Source organism: Trachemys scripta, chromosome 1, assembly GCF_013100865.1.
Source record: "Trachemys scripta elegans isolate TJP31775 chromosome 1, CAS_Tse_1.0, whole genome shotgun sequence".
NCBI lineage: Eukaryota > Metazoa > Chordata > Testudines > Emydidae > Trachemys > Trachemys scripta.
Genome location: NC_048298.1, coordinates 209,709,882 through 209,727,252, shown reverse-complemented (window position 1 = coordinate 209,727,252; position 17,371 = coordinate 209,709,882). Strand labels below are relative to the sequence as shown.

The 17,371-nt window shown below is 41.8% G+C and overlaps 1 protein-coding gene across 1 annotated transcript in view; it reads right to left on the bottom strand.

The window, feature by feature from the left end:
* SH3KBP1 (SH3 domain containing kinase binding protein 1) overlaps positions 1-17,371 on the bottom strand; it is a gene marked incomplete in the record, with an annotated part of 339,832 nt that overhangs the window by 299,216 nt on the left and 23,245 nt on the right.

Below are 17,371 nucleotides of genomic sequence, written 5' to 3'. Positions count from 1 at the left end.
AAAGATTATGGTTTTTCTCCTTGTTACTTTACAAATACTTGCTTTATTTCAGTACCATTCTGAAATGGTGGTCAAATCCATACCATTCAAAACCATAGCCATTTACTCAGTTTGCCAGACACATCATTGCTACCCCCAGAAGCATTTATTAAAATTTCTGCATGATGCTAAGTTTCACTATATCAATCTTTCTATAAGCATGATGTATTCAGAAATGCAGAGCTCAGCCTGGCAAAGCTTTGCTATGTACATATACTCTCTTAGGATTTCACTGAGGAGGAAAAATTGATGTTCACTTGCAAAATGATTATGCATCAGAGGATGTGAAATTCAAATATTACTCTTGCGCCAAATGTCAACTATCAAACACAAACTTGTTGCTGCTCCTCTACCAGTATTTCATCATGCCAGGTAGAATGCCTTATTCTCTTCCCAGAAGAATAAAAACCCCATAAACCCAAACCCCTCAGATTCTCTCATATAATATTATAAATATCTACATCAATATCATGTATATCTAGATCTCTCACTGGAAGGACCTAGGGAATTCATAAAGGCAGGAATAAGCTCTATTAGAAATGGGTAAAGTTTCCTCCCCCCACTCCTGTACCATATCACTGAGCTCTTCCTCTGTCAGTGTGGAACTGAGATCTACAGTAAATTTCCTTGTGCTCTGTCTAGTCTAATTTTAAAAATCTCAGCCATAGGGCTTTCATCACTTCCCTCAAGAGAGGGATCTAAATCTAACAGATATCACCATCAGGAAGTTTTTCTGATTATTGGCCTCAGTCTTACTTTTGTTTATTTCATTCCATTACTTCTTGTTATAGCCACTTGTATCACTCCAATACATTTCTCTAGTAGGGAATGGAAAATCTTTTTTCTAAATACTTCATATTTTACTTACTGTAGAAAATATTTTTTTTTAAAAGAAGCTAATATCAGAGGCAAGCCATGCAGAAGGAATTAATAACTTTTCGGCTACTATGAAGATGATGCTCAATGGTAGAGTGAAATTTTTGTTAGTTTGTTTGCTTGTGTTTGTTTGTTTTTGGCACACTAGAACAACATTTTCCCACAGGTGCTGTTCTCACTTATTTTCACCCCTGAAACAACCCTCCTAACCAAAATTACTGTATTCTTATCTCTAGAAGCTCTCCCAGCAGCTACCAAAATAAGAGTGGATGCCAGAATCTCTGAAATAGATGCATTTAGAAAGCCCCATCTCCTGTGATGGGAAATCATGCCCTATAGACATTCTGTAGAACATTTACCCTTTAAGAGGTTGAAGCAGCAAGAACAGAAATACCCACATTCATCTCCTTTCTGTGCAGATAACTGTGTGTGTCATGTAAGACATCATGAGAGTGAACTCTCAGGGAATCATGGCGCTGGCACAGCTAAAGGAACATATACCATTAAACCAGGAACAGGGTGTTGTTGCCCCCTGCTGGAGGCCCTACCACCTTGACACCATCACCCTCAGATGGCCTTTTGGAGAAAAAGAAGAGTGTGTTCATTCTTTCAAGAGCTGCCTAGAGAGGCCATCCAGGATCAGCTGCTGGCAGAACCAACAACTGTCCTCCACCATCAAGAAGGGTGATGAGCAGGCAGAATCCAATCAGGGCCCAGCAGAGGGCAACACCACCCTGTTACTGGCTGCTTCTCCCAGGAGCCAGTTCTGGGTGAAGTTGGAATGGGGATGAAGAATGTCTCCAGTCTTAACCCAAGAAACCCAGCTTGGTCAGAGGCCACACTCTGACCACACTTTATTGTAATTGGACCAGCGAAATGTTCATTTAGATTATGAAATTTAAAGCCCAGGTGGTCATCTTGATTTAAATATCAATTTACATTGTAAAATGAAAGTGAGCGAAACCCCACTGGCCAGACAAGACTGTGACACCACCACAGATAGTAAGACAATCCCAATAACATTCCACCTAACCTATAAAGGGATAGTACATTATATCAAACTAGGTTGGTAAGAGTATTGTTATTCCTCCCATCCTAAAGAAGTTACACACAGACACATATGTATACACATATTTTCTTGTTTCTTGGGCAATATTAACACAGACAGAGATTCACTTAGCTATAGCTAGAAGAGCATGATTGCTTTTGGCCAAGGGCTAATGGCCACAACACATCTTGAACTTCTGAATGTCCTGGAGATCTTTCATCAAAACATACTACAGTCTCATTTCACATTAGATAAAGATTTCTAGCCCTACCAAGACTTAGACATCACAGCCACCATTTGGCATCATAATTAAGGCTGTGAGTTTGTCACAGAGGTCACGGATTCCGTGACTTTCCGTGACCTCGGTGATTTCTGCAGCAGCCGGTGCGCCTGGCTCAGGCAGTCCCTGTGCCAGGCGCAGGGCAGTCTCGGGCCCCCGCCTCGCAGAGTTTGGCTGTGTGAGGGGAAAGGGGGTGAAGCAGGCTCTGGGAACCACGGCAAATGGGAGCTGCGGGAGCAGTGCCTGCAGGCGGAGGCAGCGCAGAGTGATTGGCCACGCCTCCGCCTAGGACCTTAGCCAGGGGGATGTCAGTGCTTCCAGGCAGCCCCCAGGTAAGCGCCGCTGAGAGCCCGCCTCACCCCACCAGATGCCACAATATCCTGGCCCCTCCCACACCCAAACTCTGCTGAGGGGGGTGGGCAGAGCCAGCTAGGGAGCCTGCCAGCCCCAACCCTCCCCGCCAGCACCAGCGAGGGTCCCAGGCCGTTTGCTGCCGCCACCCCCACCCCCCTCCTCCAGGCAGCTCCCACCCCCCCCAGTTTTATTCACTGGTATTTTTAGTAAAAGTCATGGACAGATCACAGGCTGTGAATTTTTGTTTACTGCCTCTGACCTGTCCATGACTTTTATCAAAAAATACTCATGACTAAAACAACCCTAATCATAATGAATCCAAAATACCCACAAGGGAGATCATGGGCATCTTAAAGAAGCTAGAGATGGAAGAAACCATTTTAATGCATAATGGTGAATTTGTCAAACACAAATAATGCTCATTCGGCATTGGAAGCTAAAGTCTAAAGGACAATTTTGTTCAATGGATAGTTTACATTTGGTTGCCAGTTTTGGTCCACCTGTGAGACCACAGATTATGAGCATGCCATTGCTAGTCTTCTAGGAGAACCATTAAGATAGGGAATTTATCAGTCATGGCGCCTTTTTAGGAGTCTGGGAAGAAAGATCTGCTGGTGAGAACGTCTGGCCCTTGTATGGGGACCACAAAACAAAAGGAACAATACACAGCTGAGGCCATAAGGGGCTCACTGCTTGTAAAACAAATAGCAAGACCTGTAGCATATGTGAGATGAAGTCCAATACCACTTCTTATAAGAAATTTACTTTCAATCAGAGCTTGAATCAGACACCTAACTAAGGGCCCTACTAATTTTCCATATTGTTCATAGATGCACATATCCCCTTCTGGTGGGCTGAGTGGTCGGTTAGTTGAAAAGCATATCCATGCTGCAGCCCTGGCAAGATCGCTAGAACTCAGGCGGCTTCAGGGTTTAAGCAATGAGGCATGTCACTATTGTAGGCCTTAAATAATTTTTTCAGCCTTCGGTCCAGGCAATGCATTTTCCTCTTTGAGGGCAGGAGCTTACGTGGCCCAAGCCCTTCTTTTAAAAGAGCCTACTTCTGTAATATGGCTCAACTGCCTCCAGGTCTGACAGCTTGTGAAGACCCTTTGGTAGGTGTCAGGTCCTTCTGCTCTCTTCCAAGGAAACCTATTAGCCTCCATCCTCATCTTGCTGAAAGTGGAGTACGTAACTCTGCCATAGCCGCCCCACACCCCTCAGTTGCTATGAATGAACTTTTCCAAAAATGGGGGGAGAAGAGACAGGAAGGGATCAGAGCTCTAGGCTCACTCCCAGTACTGGCTCTTCAAATTACACAGCCTCCCCATTCCCTGGCTGCTGCAAGAAGAAGAGTGAAGGAAACGGATCAATACAGTACAACTCTCCTAGTCTCTATTTTTCAATCCTCTTTCTCCATAAATAATTCCAGTACCTGGCTCTGACGTTGCATCCGCAGCTCTCCCAAGGAGCAGTGTAAAATTGATATGACGTCATTTTATTCTGAATAGTACCAGTAAAATTGACCATACTGCTGTTAACTGGACTTTGCAGCTGCTTGGGGAAGCTATAAGCTGCTGCTGCAGAGGAACTGGAACTGCTACATATATCTTTGCAACCGTAAGTGCTAGGAACAATTTTTTGAAACGGAAGTTAAATTAAACACAGATGTATGTGCTCTTTCCCCAGGAAACTTCCCACTCACTGATACTTCTTAAATTCTGCATCCTATCAGGAAACTCCAAAGTTATTTCTTAAATGTGTGTGACCTGATGATGGTATACAAAACAGCAGCTGGCACAGCAAGGGAAAAATTTCACAGAAGCTGGATAATTGTATGCATTTTTCAAAAAAAGCTAAGAAATCCGTAGCTCCAGGGGGGTGGTGAATAGGGTAAATCTAAGGCATGTGAAAATCATTGTGACAAACTAATGAAAAATACAATTCTGAAAAAAAAAAAAGACACCCAAGTTCCCATGTATCAAAAAATAGTACATAAAAGCCTAACGGTGCTTTATAATTTATAGGACTGGGTTTCAGTTATTAAATCAAGTTAATTTTTAAAAGCATACTAAAGGATTTGTACATCCATATTTCAAAACATGTTTTGAATAATACATTCTGCCAACTTTGGGGGGGGGGGGATTTTGGCCTAGATTCTCACAGGTATTTAGGTGCCTAACTTTCATTGATTTCAAGTGGAGATCTCCTGTGCTAGATCTCTGTGGAACAGATGCTTGCATCCTAAATTGAACTGTGGTTTAGGAGAGAAGAAAAGCATCTCATGGACAATGAGATCAAACTAATTTCACTTGTAAGCTCTGCTTATGCATTAAATGGCCTACACCTCCTCCCACTGAAGGCAAGAGGAAAAAACTCTCAGTGACACCAGGAAGTACAGGATCTGGCCCTAGATCACTGGACTACTTAACTTTTCAGCAACTTTTACTTCAAAACAACGTACATGATGCCTCAATAATGTCAAACACGTATCTCTAACCCTGACAAGTTATAACCATTTTTTTCCCCAAAATGCAATGCACACTCTCCTTAGCACTCCTTCACTGACATAAGGAGATGAAATCCAGCACCAAAGCAATTCAAGCTATTTTGATCTGAAAACTGAATGTTCGTTCCTATGCCAACATGATCAACTATGCATGACATTATAAAACCGTCAAACCAAACTGTAACAAAAATCCCATGAGACAGAATCAAAACCAATTATCAACATCCCTGTTAGAGACTGACACAGTGAAGTCAGGTTTCAGAGTGGTAGCCATGTTAGTCTGTATCAGCAAAAACAACGAGGAGTCCTTGTGGCACCTTAGAGACTAACAAATTTATTTGGGCATAAGCTTTCGTAGGCGAAAACCCACTTCATCAGATGCATGGAGTGAAAAATTCAGTAAGCAGTATATATATGAAAAGATGGGAGTTGCCTTACCAAGTCGGGGGTCAGTGCTAAGGAGGCGAATTCAATTAAGGTGGAAATGGCCTATTCTCAACAGTTGATTATTTTTGTAGTGCTAACGAGGCCAATGCAATCAAGGTGGACATCTCCCATTTCCAACAGTTGACAAGAAGGTGTGAGTATCAGCAGAGGGGAAATTACTTTTTACTACTACCCTGTCAGGGACAAAGGTAGTGTTTTTTTATTTACTACTTTGGGTTTATGAAACAAAAATTTTAAATGCCTATTATATACACCACAAGTCTTTCACATAAATTTAAGATACATTTAGCTGAAGAATGTGGAGACACAGAAGAAGACCGGGTTGATTAAATTATTGCCATCTCTCACACACACAAACTTCCAGATATTTACAGGAACTTGAGAAAACAGACTTTTGTTGGTAATTACACAACAATTTCCCCTCATTGGTTATGGCTACTTACTAGTTCCTGTCACTATTTATTGCCATTATTGAACAGAAACAAATACCCCCCAAAAGACCTAGTTAGAGTAAAAGGAACTTTAACAACATGACAAAAATTCAGAGAAGCGATGACAATCAGAGTTAATGCTATCTTAACCCACACCACTGTGTCTTATCAAGAATATCACAGATTGTTACTATGTAGCAAGAACTATGTTAATTAATATCACCAACTTTCTGGAGACATCTGAAGTGTCTAGGCACAAGCCAAGTGTTATTAAAGTCTTTGGGACTATTCCACTGAAGTAACAGAAGCCATATGGTCATACAATCTTCTGTTCCAACATGATTTCTCGCACCACAATTATTGTCACCTGAAACTAGAGCGTGCAGCTAATGTGGCAATCGAAAGGTTTAGAGTTTCTTTATGACAAGCAGGAAATTTAAAGTTCAATTTGTGCATCACGTAGGTATCATGTAAATTGATAAACACATATGCTGTACAATATAACCAGAAAATCAGAACTGAAAGAGGGACAATAATGGCTTTCAAAATCTCAAACTAAAACTTAAAGGTAACATTTGAGTTACATAAATGCAGGAAAAAACAATTAGCTGTAATTTGTATTTTTGTAACTAATCACAACAGTGAAATTATTAGCATGGAACTAAAAATTTGGAGCAGAAATAATTGCAATTTTCACCATTCTGCTTTTCATGTAACATTATCTTAAAAGTCAGTAAGAGGACACAATGATTCTTACAGGATTAGTATTTTTTAACTAGTTATCATGGTCTGTTCAATTATTTAAAAATAAATTTCCTTGAATATGAATATTTCTATTATAACCTGGTTATAAACAGAAACTTCATTTATGCAGTTGCACAGTAGTTAAAAGTCTGTCAACACTTTACAATAAATACAGTTTATAAGTGGCTTTCAATCTGGCCATAAAAATTTAATCTGCATTGAAACTTGTTAGATAAGGGCCTAATCCAGAGGTGAATTAAAAAAAACAGAACTTGCTTTCAGCAATTTTTAGTGGTTTATGAACATGAATTTAAAAATAAATAATTATTTTAAACATAAAAGGGATATTACACTGCAAGCTAATGATCACCCAGTTAAGCTGATGTCACGTAGTATGAAAGATTACTGAAAAGCATCTGTCTGGAATGGTTAAAGTTTGGAAGGGTCAGTATGGCTTCATGCAGGGAAGGAGCACAGCTGATGTTATATTTGTACTACAAATCCTCATGGAGAAGTTCAGAGAAAATAGCAACTGCATATGGTCATTATGGACCTGGAGAAGGCAGCATATGATCACGTATCAAGAGAACTAGTTGGTGGAGTTTGCAACAGAGAAGTGTGCCAGAAGGATCTATCTTATCCAGGATATGTATGACAAAATCACTTACCACAGTCAAAATAGAGAACTTCCAATAAACATTGGCCTGCGCCGAGGTCAGCATTGAGTCCCCTTTTTGTTTACAGTGCTCATACATGTGATAAGTGAGAATATATGAAGGGAGACGCCTTGGAACTGCTGTTTGCTGAGGACTTAGGGATCTATGCAGAATATTGTGAGCCCCTGGAAACCAACTTTAAACAGTGACAACATAGTTCTGGGTGGGCTGGGCTTAGAGTGAATATTGGTAAAACTGAAGCTCTGATAACTGAGGGAGGAGGAGGACTCACCAGAAAGGATGTCAGAAGCAGAGAGCTTAGAAGAGTGAAAGAATTTAAATACCCAGGATCAATGGTTACTGACAATGGTACACTCCTGAGTGACGCCTGGCATTGTACTAAAGCTGCATGGTCTCAATGGCAAAAGCTGATCCCAGGTCTCTATGACAAAAAATGCCAATAAAGTTTAAAGGTATAAAATGTAATTCGATCCATCTTAACATATTGAACACAGACATGACCAGCCACAAAAAGGAGATCAGTACGCTCTCCGCCACGGAAATAAACATGTTGAGATGGTCAAATGGTTGGATTCCATGACAGGAAATAAAATGAGATTATAAGGGGGCTAGTGCGCGTTGCTCCAATTGAAGACAAGTTGAAGGAAGCTAAGCTATGTCGGTGTGGACATATCCAGTGGAGATCAGAGAGCTTGTCAGTAGGATGGCTCTTGCAATGACTGTGGACAGAAGACGGGGTGCTGGAACAATTTGTATGGTGGGGTTGCTGAGAGCTACGTAACCGAAGTTTAAACTCTGTATATAATGGAAACCACTTCAAGACAGGAGATATGGCAGCAGCCACAGTTCCAGAACCTATGACGAAAGATGACTATGAGGGAAACCTACGCAAGACTTGGTACATGGATGGATATTGGCAGACTTCAGAACGATCAACCTGCACGACAGCCTGAATCATGAGTTTTGGAAGATGGCTATAGAAGTCACTAACCACAAATAGGAAAGCAACAAGAAAGACAACAACGCTAAATAATTATTTATAGTACCTGTAGTGAGGCGGATTGGCTGCCAACAGACCCAGAGGGGAAGGAGCCCCTCATTGAACCTTGATGGGCGGAGCCATGCCATGTTCAACCCTCCCGCCGGAAGTCAGTGGGCGGGACCGAAAGCATAAAAGGCGTGCTGGAGAACTCAGCCGCCAGAGGAGCCAGACACCTCCTGTGAGTTCCCGAGCTGGGAGGCCGCTGCAGACCCCGAGGGACCCGAGGACTCGCCAGGACTATTTATGGACCCGAGCACAGAGGAGCTGCAAGCCCTGACAGAGGCCTTCTTCCCTGACAACGCTCTACCGAGCGAGTCAGCGTCTTGCGTTCAGGATCCCCACTGATCCAGTGGCAGACTGCTCCGCCAGTGCTAGGGACCTGGGCTGGGACACAGTGGAGTGGGTGGGCCTGCGTTCCCTCCCCCCCAACCCGCCGCCACCCCAATCTGTGGGTGGCAGTCTCCCGCTCGCTTAAGCGGGAAGCCTACGCTTTTTTTGGCCTTTCACCAGAGCTAGGAGGCTCGACTGTTTGCTGCTCAGCCTGAGTGCAGGCCTGAGCCCTCAGACTCTCTACTGCCCCGCCCTGATCCCCCGCAGATTTCTTTGCTTCCCCGCAGAAAACTGATTTTCTGACAGGGAAGCCACAAGAGCCGTCATGCGACCCTCCCCAGCAGCATGTTTCAGGTGCCTAGGGCAGCTGGCAGAGAAAGAAATCACTGTGAGGCTAGGGGCAGGACTGGGGAAGACCCAGCTGGTGGCTCCTACCCTGCACCAGGCTTAGCTACTAATCCTGGCTGGTCTGGGGAGGATGGGACAACTTCTTTCCATGCATGGCATCTGGGGCTGGGTCAGACCCACCCCCAGATTTCTCCCCTAGCTGCAGGAATCTCTGCAAACTCCCAACCCATTTACTGCACCCCTCACTCCTCAGCTGCAGGGGGAGGGATCCCTGTACTGGGAGCTGTATGACAGATTTTTGTTACCAATCTGCCTGGGCCCACAGTTGATCAGGCTGGGACCACAGGATCTTTTTGGGGAGGACATGATGAGGCACACCATGTGTCTGAATTTTAAAGCTTTATTGATAAAATGTTCCCAAGAGTTCTGAAGAAACTCAACTATTAACTGTGGCATATAACTTATTGCTTAAATCAGCCTCCATACTAGTTGAATGGAAGATACCTAAAAGTAACACTGTGTGACACTTAGTACCTCAAAATAGCATCCTGGAAACCCCATATTTATCACTGTCATAGGATTATGATGGGTTTTGTACAAAGTATGCCTTGTGAGATATCATTTAAGAAATCTTGGTTTGCTGAACATTAATATCCTTTTGAAGTGTGTGTACTACCATTGTAAGTGAAGTACAAAGTATTGGTATATGTGTTACTGAAATATGTTGTGAGGCTGGGAGACATCCACAGCCAGCCTTTCAGTAGTAACAAAGAAGCAACTATCATTGGCCAGACAGGAGTTGGTGGGCCATCAAAAAGATTCCACTCTCTCGGGAACTCCTCACAGAGGTCATGTACACAACCGGGACTGCCTAACCCCCGTGCCACAGCAAGGATCATTCTAGAACCTGGAGAGAAACTATAAGTGAGGGTCGATGACATCACCACTTGGCCTCTCTTCTCCCCCATCTCAACACCTGAAAGATCGTTTGGAGGACAAAGACTTTGAACTGGGGAGATTGGTCCCAGGCTGAAAGGAAATACAGCCTGAGTATTAAGTACTGTGAGCTGTCTGTAATATGTATTAGGGTGAGAAGAGCTGTTTGATTCAAATCTTGCTTAGTCTGTTAAAGTTAGAATTTAGACTGTGTTTCTATTTTTATTTTTTATGTAACCAACTTTGAGCTCTGTGCCTTCTACTTATTTCAAATCCATTTTTTTCTAGTTAATAAATCTGCTTTATATTTTACCTAAAACAGTGTGGTTTTGGTTGAAGTGCTTGGGGAATCTTAGCTCAGGTTAACAAGGACTGCTGCACATCCACCAATCTTTGTCGGAGTGGCAAATTAATGAGCTTGCACTATCCAAGGTAGTCTTGAGCAGTGTAAGACGGTATATTTCTGGGGCATAAGGCTGGGTTGATTTGCTATTGCCTCCCTGTATGATTCATGAGTGGCTTAGAGAGCATTCATGCAAATTAGCTGAGTTAGTCTCCACATGCTGATAGATGAGTGATCACTGGGCCTGGAAGGATGTTGCTGTTTGTCACTAGCATAGCATTGTGAGAGATAGCCCAGGCTGGAGAGTTAAGGAGGCACAGAAGTCCCATAGTTCCAGGTTGTACACTGGGGCTCCCATCACACACTGATTTTTAAGAGAGACTCCAGAGGCGATCCTGGCAATTACACACCTATAAACCTAACTTCATACCAGGCAAATTGATTAAAACTATAGTAAAGAACACAACTGTCAGACAGATAGAGGAACATGATATGTTGAGGAAGAGCCCACATGGCTTTTGTAAAAGAAAATCATATTTCACCAATCTATGAGAAGTCTCTGCAGGAGTCAACAAACATGTGGACAAGGATGATCCAGTCAATACAGTGTACGTTGACTTTCAGAAAGCCTTTGACAAGGTCCCTCACCAAAGGGCTCTTAAGCAGTCATGGGTCAGTAACTGGTTAAAAGATAGGAAACAGGAATAGTAATTAAATGGTCAGTTTTCACCATGGAAAGAGGTAAATAGCGGGGTCCCCCAAGGATCTCTACTGGGACCTGTGCTGTTCAACAAATTTATGAATGATCTGGAAAAGGGGGTGAGCAGTGAGGTGGCAAAATGTGCAAACAATACAAAATTACTCAAGATAGTGAAGTCCTAAGCAAATTGTGAAGTGTTACAAAGGGATCTCACAAAACTGGGTGACTGGGCAACAAAATGACAGATGAAATTCAATGCTAATAAATGGAAAGTAATGCACAGTGGAAGATGTAATTCCAACTATACATACAAAATGATGGGGCTAAATTAGCTGTTACCACTCAAGATCTTGAAGTCATGGTGGATAGTTCTCTGAAATCATCAGCTCGATGTGCAGCAGCAATTTTAAAAAGCTAACAATGTTAGGAACCATTAGTAAAAGGATAGACATTAAAACAGAAAATATCATAATGTCCCTATATAAATCCATGGCATGCCCAACACCTGGAATACTGCGTGCAGTTCTGGTCGTCCTATCTCAAACAAGACATATTAGAATTGGAAAAAATACAGAAAAAAGCAATAAAAATTATTAGGGGCATGGAACATCTTACATATGAGAGATTTAAAAGACTGGAACCGTTCATCTTGGAAAAGAGATGAGTAAGGGGAGATATGATTGAGATCTACAAAATCATGAACTGTGTGGCTAAAGTGAATAAGCAAGTGTTATTTACTCCTTCACATAACACTAGAACTAAAGATTACTTGATGAAATTAATAGACAGCAGGTTTAAAACAAACACAAGGAAGTACTTCTTTGCATAATGCACACCCAACCTTTGGAACTCATTGCCAGGGGATGTTGTGAAGGCCAAAAGTATAACTACGTTTAAAAAAGAATGAGGATGTCCTGGAGGACAGATCCATCAACAGCTATTAGCGAAGACGGTCAGGGACGCAACCCCCTGCTCTGGGTGTCCCTAAGCAGGAACTGACTGCAAGAAAATCAGGCACTGACCACTGTCAGAGACAGAATATTGGGCTAGATGGACCAGAACTCAGACCCAGTATGGCCATTCTTATAATCTTTACTCATTGTATATCAAAGATAAATCAGAAGGATTTTGTTTAGTATTCTCTCTCTCTCTCTCTCTCTCTCTCTCTCTCTCTCTCTCTCTCTCACACACACACACACACACACACCACCCTCCCCAGTGAAAGGAATCATTCAAGCATGCACCATCAAAAGGAGAATTGTAGGAAGTGAGTGGTGTGCATGCACATTGCCTCCTACTGTCTTGAATCAGAGTTGCTCAAGTGCTTGTAATTGCCCTCCTCCCCAGTGACTGGCCCAGAAAGATAATTTTGGCCTACATGGCTCTGACAGATAACCAAGTTCAGCTTTTGCTGAAGCAATAAATGCTCCTGTGCTTTTGTATTCAGAATGCCTAGAGCGTGTCCCTCATACCATATATGAGCCCTAGCTGAAGACTGTCTGAATGTATTCAATTCCACCTATCTAATAGGAAAGAAATAGAGATGGTTTCGGTTTCTTGGGGTAGGGAGAGGGTTAGGTATTGTTGTTTTGATTTTTTTAAACAGAAACACAACATGACTTAGTGGAATTCGCCCTGCAGAGCAGGAAATTCCTTGTAGGATAGGTAGAATATTTTACGATTTCATGATTGTACTCAGCCACAGATTGATTACAATCATAATCCATCATACAGGTCTAGGATTTCCAATTATGCAAATAAGGAAGATTATGCAAATTAGTTTAAACATACAGGAAACTCCATGTGCTGTGAACTCTGAAGTATCTCACGAGGCTCCCACAGTAAGCAAAGTTTCAGACACATGCACTTAAAATGTATTAAACATTATCTTGTTGAATGGGCTTTATCACAGTAGTTTTTTCGCCACCAGACCATTGTATTTGTCACAGACATATCAATACAAAATTAAAGACAATATGAGCAATAGCATGTGACCACCAGACTGGTCAATGCAAAATTTTAAGAATAAGCTAGGAAACAGGACAAAGTCACAGTAGTTCTAACCTGTAGCAGTTAGAACCATATTGCTATAGGCTTCTTTTTAGTCCACATTAGATCTAACAGCATTTGCCAGATTTGCCTTGCCAAATCCCTTAACCCTTTAGAGAGACACACCCCCTCACTCTAGCGTTCATCTGGCTGGCAGTCTGAACAATGCCTGTGTTCCATGAGTTAATTCATCCTTTCCCCCAGGGGAAAACAGCAGCTCCAGTGAGTAGCCCTTCTGTCTAGTGCACCGACATCTAGGACCAGGCTGCTGCCAGTGACAGAGCTTGATTTTTGATTCAGCGGCAAAACAAATTGAACTGCATCTTCCAAATACAGCAGATGCTTCAAGCTTTCCTGCCTCCAAAAGCCAGGTTGCCATACTTTGTAATTCATATTTTATTTGAGAAATATTTCAGTTGACCCAGTGTGTATTAACCTGTAATTCTGTAGTGTGAGTTATATAGCCACTTATTCTGAATCTCTCCAAGCCTTCAAGAACCTTTAGAAGGAAAATCCTTTATAAAGTTTTCTTCTTTTAAACATCTTTTTCCCTCAGATGTGTTACCACATTCCACTAGTTGCACAGAGGAAGCAGGAGAAGACAGACCAGTTGCAAAGGGCAATACCCACCTAAGGGTAAAATCATGGCCCCAGTGAAATCAATAGTTTTCCCAATAGAGCCAGGATTCCAATGCTGGAGTTTTAAAATTTTGCTAGCACCTGAAGAGGAATATTTGCATGGCTATAACTGAAAACAATACTGAAAATAAAATAGTTCATAACTAACCCTTAAATGCAAAGATTAAACTAAATAACTCTGATGTGACCTGGAATAAATGTATTCATATATAACCCGCTGGAAACACTACTTATGTGCTGTCCAACTCCCATCCCGAGCAACTTGAAGTTATTGAAGGACATAAGCTACACACAAAAAAATGTGCTTTTCCTTTAGATAGATTTTTTTGAGGCGCAAGAGTTGCATTGTTATTCAAGGCATCATCATCATCATATTTCTGCTTTTAGCAAAAAATTACACCAGCTCATGAAGAGAAGAAAAAAACAAAAAAACAAAACAAAATTAAGAAAGTTTATACCTTGAAAGCAGACACTGTTTAGCAATATTAGTCTATTGTAACTATCCAATGGTTCTAATTCCACTGTAGTGTCAATTTTTTAGCACTTTGTGTGAACTGTACTTTCAATATTATAACAAAAATGTGTGCGGATGGAGATCGATTCCCCCTAGCTCAAGGTCAGATGTCAAATCCAAAGACCTTACTGCAAAGCTAGGAAAAATTACCCCTTGAATAACAGGAGCAATGGCACAGGAGACAAAAAATAGTTGAAAAAGGGGAGTGAGTGAGTGAGTGAGTGAGTGAGTGAGTCTCCCCGTCCATCCATTCTTGATAGGAGCTTAGGTAAAAGGCTATGACAGCTACAAAGGCAGCAGTTGTAGCAACCCAAGGAACGGAGGAGACAAAGATGTGGAAGCTATGGGAGGCTCAGGTGATCTTCAGTGGGATTCCTCCTGTAAGGGACAGGTAGAGACCGAAAGATGAGACAAGATTATGATGATCAATAGATGGCTCGGGCAGTGGTGCTATAAGAAGGGCTTTCGGATGTTTGACCCTTGGGAGGCATTCATGGATGGAGGACTGTTCTCATGGGAGGACTCCACATGAGTAGGGAGAGAAATAAACTTCTGGGATGGAGGTTGGTACAACCAATAAAACCAACAACACACTTTAAACTAGGAACTCCAGAGAGCCAGTCAGAAGATGCTCACATAATCGCCACACCCGATTCTAATATGGAGCATGAGAAAAATCAAGGAAGAGGCTACAGCAATAGAGAAAGAAACAATTGAGGGTAGGAAAATGAATATCAAGAGGAAAAAGATAATGCCCATACCAATGGCATTAACAGGCAGGCAGGCAACACTGGCAGTAGAACGACTATACGAATCGAGCAAGGAATCTGGGCAAAGCCAAGCAGAAACAAACAACCAGTATCAGAAGCCTGGGTAACAAAATGGAGGAACTAGACCTATTAAACCAGGAAGTGAAACCAGATATTATAGTGGTACCAGAAACATGGTGGAATAGTAGTCATGACTGGAGTACAGGTATTGAAAGGTATGTGCTGTTCAGGAAAGACAGAAATAAAAGTAAAGGTGCGGCAGACTGTAAAGAAATTAGAAGTGATGGAATGGATACAACAGAATCTGTTTGGGTCAAAATCTCTTTGGGGAAGAAAGTTAGCAGAGGCTCCACTGGGTTAGTGCTTGGGATATGTTACAGACCCCCAGGACCCCATCTGGATATGGAGAGACCTGTTTTATATTTTTAATGAAATAAATACTACTTGGAATTGTGTGATTATGGGAGACTTCAATTTCCCAGATATAGATTGGAGGACAAGTGCTACTAATAATGATTGGGCCTAGATATTCCTGGATGTGATAGCTGACAGATTTCTTCACTAGATAGTCACCGAACCAACAAGAGCTTTTAGATTTAGTTTTGGTGAGTAGCAAGGACCTCATAAGAGAGAGAGTTGTAGAGGACAACTTTGGTTTGAGTGATCATGAGCCAATTCAGTTTAAACTAAATGGAAGGATAAACAAAAACAGATCTGCAATTAGGATACTTGATTTCAAAAGAGCAAACTTTAAAAAAATTAAGGGGAATTAGTTAGGAAAGTGGACTGGACTGAAGAACTGAAGGATCTGAATGTGGAGGAGGCCTGGAATTACTTTAACTTTAAATTGCAGAAACTATCAGAAGCAAGGGGAAAAAATCCATAGGGATGGAGTGCAGATGAGATGAACAAGCATCTCAAACAGGTTATTAAGAGAAAGCAAAAAGCATACAAGGAATGGAAGATGGGATGGATCAGCAAGAAAAGCTACCTCTTAGAGATCAGAAAGTGTAGGGAGCAAGTGAGAACTGCCCAAAGCCCAACAGAGTTGGTCCTTGCAAAGCAAATTAAAACTAATAGCAAAAGGTTCTCTAGCCATATAAGTAAAAAGATGACAAGGAAAGATGTGGGGAGATATGATATGCTCCCTATAAATACATACCAGGAAGGGATAAATACCAGGAAGGGAGAGGCATTTAATTTAAGCACCTATGCTGACACACAAACAAACAGATATAAACTGGCCATTAATAAGTTTAGGCTTGAAATTAGGTGAAGGTTTCTAACCATCAGAGGAGTGAAGTTCTGGAACAGCCTTAAAAGGGCAGCAGTGTGGGCAAAACACCTACCTGATTTCATGACTAAGCTTGATAAGGTTATGTAGGGGATGGTATGATAAGACTGCCTACAATGGCATGTGGCCCATCTGCAACTGCTAGTAGCAAAGATCTCCGACAGCCAGAAACGGGACACTAGATGGGGAGGGCTCTGACTTACTACGGAGAATTCTATCCCAGCAGCCTGGCCGGCGGGTCTTGCTGACATGCTCAGGGTCTAACTGATCGCCATATTTGGAGCTGGGAAGGAATTTTCCCCCGAAGTCAGATAAGCAGAGATTCTGGGGGGGTTTCACATTCCTCTGCAGCATGGGGCATGGGTCACAGGTCACTTGCAAGTTTAAACAAGTGTAAATGATGGAGGCTCTGTAGCTTGAAGTCTTTAAATCATGATTTGAGGACTTCAGTAACTCAGACAGAAGTTAGAGATCTATTACAGGAGGGAGGGGATGAGATTCTGTGGCCTGCGATGTGCAGGAAGTCAGACTAGATGACCATCATGATCCCTTCTGGCCTTAAAGTCTACATCAGTGGTTTTCAACCTTTTTTTATTTGCAGACCCCTAAAAAATTTCAAATGGAGTTACAGACCACTTTGGAAATATTAGACAGTCTGCAGACCCCAGGAGTCTGCAACCCACAGGTTCAAAAAAGCACTGGTCTACATCATACAGCAAAACAACTCCTAGCAGTTTGAAAGGAGTTGATGTTCAACCATTCATTCATTATCTCCAAACTTATATAACTGTATGATAATTAAACACAAAGCTAGTCCTTAAAAATTCCTACAACAGCAATACTTACCCAGCCACATTACACTTCCCTTCTGTTTGTGTTTTACTTGTTGAATATGCACTTAGATACTATATGCAAAAATTACGGCAACTTCTTTAAAAAAAAATCATTAAAAAAAAAAATCAACTATTTCTTCCTTTTCTGCAGTTTTCTTTTTCTTGAGAG